Below are 2,633 nucleotides of genomic sequence, written 5' to 3' on the forward strand. Positions count from 1 at the left end.
CCTGAACTGGCAGAATTAATATAATCCAAGTGGCAATCTTACTCAAATTAATATACATATATATTGCAACAATTAAAAGAGACATTGTTCACAGATCTAGAAAAGAAAATCATAGAATTTATCTGGAACCATAAAAGACCCCATTTTGCTAAAGCCATCCTGCTCAAGAATGCCATCTAATTTCCTCAATAAAAAATGTATTATAAAGCTGTGATATTCAAAACAGCATGGCACTGGCACAAAAACAGACAGGAAGACCAATAGAACAGAGTAGAATCCCCAGAAATAAATTCCAAAACATATAGCTAACTCATCTTTGCCAAAGGGTACCTGTTAATGCAATGGGAAAATGGAAACCACTTTAGCAAATGGTGCTGTAAAAATTGGATAGCCACCTGCAGAAAGATAAATCTGAACCCCTATGTATTACCATTAACAAAACTCAACTCAAAGTGAATCAAAGATCTACACCTAAGACCACAAACTATAAAACTACTGGTGGAAAATAGTGGGGAAACTCTCAGAGACATTGGAGTAGGCAAAGACTTCTTAAATACGACCCCCTCAAAGCACAGACAGTAATATGCAAAATAGACAGGTGGGATTTCATCAGATTAAGAAGTTTCTGCATAGGAAAGTACACTGTAATTCGTGGGAATCGACAACCCTCGGAATGGGGGAGAATTTTTGTTAACTGTGCTTCAGTTAAGGGACTGAAAACCAGAATATACAGGGAACTTAAGTGGCTTACATGGAAGAAAATGATTAACCCAATTAAAAGACGGGAAAATGTGCTAAATAAACAACTCTCTATGGAAGACATATGAACAGATACAAAAAAAACATATGAAAAGATGCTCAACATCCCTCATTGTAAGGGAGATGCAGATCAAAGCCACAGTGATATACCAGCTAGGCCCAGTCAAAATTGCAAAGTTTAAAAAATTAATAAATGATGAGTGCTGGAGTGGATGTGGAGAAAGGGGAACACTCCTATACTGTTGGTGGGAATGTAAATTTATTCAGACACGATGGAGAACAATATGAAGGTTCCCAAAGACCTACAAATAGAATTACCATATCATCCAGCAATTCCACTCCTGGGTATCTATCCAAATGACAGGAGAACACTCGACTGGGAAAGCGCTTGCACAACTCTATTCATTACAGCCTATTCATGATTGCTGATATGGAACCAACCCAAATGTCCAAAAACAAATGAATGGACTGAAAAAGTGTGGCATATATACTCTGTGGAATACTATTTAGCCATAAAAAGCAACAAGGCCCTGGAATTTGATAGAAAGTGGATGAATATGAAGATTTGTTGCTGAGTGAAGCAAGTCAGGCTATGAAAGAGAATTTTATGTCTCTACTTAACATATAGTGACTGCACTCTATGGTGGAGGCTGAAAGACTGGAGAAGATAAAAGCATTAAAAATGGTAATGAACACTAGAGACAAATTGGAAAGAGATTGTGGGAGGGGAAGAGTGTAGGAATGAAAATTTGGGAAAAAATAGAGGTAAGACACTTATGGGATACAGATATGGTTTATTATCTGTTGACAAGGATGTGTATAGTATTCTCAATTGAGTTGGACTGAGGTGTACATCATGCTTGGTAAATTCTATTTACAATCTAAATGATGTATCACAATTGAATGTATGAATAATAAGTAAATAAATAAATACATAGTTTTCAGAGGTTAAAGCAAGGGCATATCTTTTAACGGGGCCATGATTCAACTCACTACAAAGTTCTTCCAGACTTGCAGGAGTGGTTTTCAAGCTGGTATACACATGTACCGTACATACATGTTAGCAGCTGACAATCTTTGAGAAGAGACCCTTATATTCCCCTAATACGTTTAGTGATCAAGTCAAGCTGTTCAACTGAGAGGGTGTGTAGGGAGATCAGCATGTAAAAGTACATTCTAGATCAGGGATAAGTTGCACCATGGGAGAGTCAAGGACTCAAGTCCCTGGTGTCTTTTTAAAGAGGTCAAAGGGAGGACTAAGTTGGACACACCATTCTCAGGGAGAATTTCCCACACCTCCCTTTCTGGATCTAGGGTTCAGCCTACATGGGCCCTGTCTGTTGCCAAGAAGACACTCAGGCACCCAGAGACGTTTTGCACATGATCAGTGGGATCTGGGCGAGAATCACACAGAGGTCCTGATTTACTGGTTTTTGGAAAGCAAGTCATTTGCATATCTCAGCAAAAGCCCTCAAAGGACATTCCTGAGTTTCAGTGGGAGGAAAAATGAGGTTCTTTATGAGCTCTTTCAGCATGTTTCTGTACTGGGGAATGTTACAATCTGCTGCAATGTTACAACCTATCTGCAAACTAGGCCTGACTCACAAATAAATGACAGTGTATTAAAAAAAATAATGAACAAAAATTTTTTTAAATAAAAAATTAAAAGTCACAGGGAGACACAGAGAGATAGAGACAGACAGAGAGAAATGGACAGAAGGAGATAGTGGTAGCCCTGCCCACTAGAAGTAAATATAGAAGTCTCAGCAGAACATCTTCATTTTTAGTCAAAGAAACCAGTATTTCTCAGCTCAAGTTTGTATCCATCTCAGGATGGTCCTAGAGGTGTGCCTTTCTTTCTCTAAATTGTTATG

The sequence above is a fragment of the Tupaia chinensis genome, unplaced genomic scaffold (genome assembly GCF_000334495.1).
Source record: "Tupaia chinensis unplaced genomic scaffold, TupChi_1.0 Scaffold143639_1, whole genome shotgun sequence".
In the NCBI taxonomy this organism is placed as follows: Eukaryota; Metazoa; Chordata; class Mammalia; order Scandentia; family Tupaiidae; genus Tupaia; species Tupaia belangeri.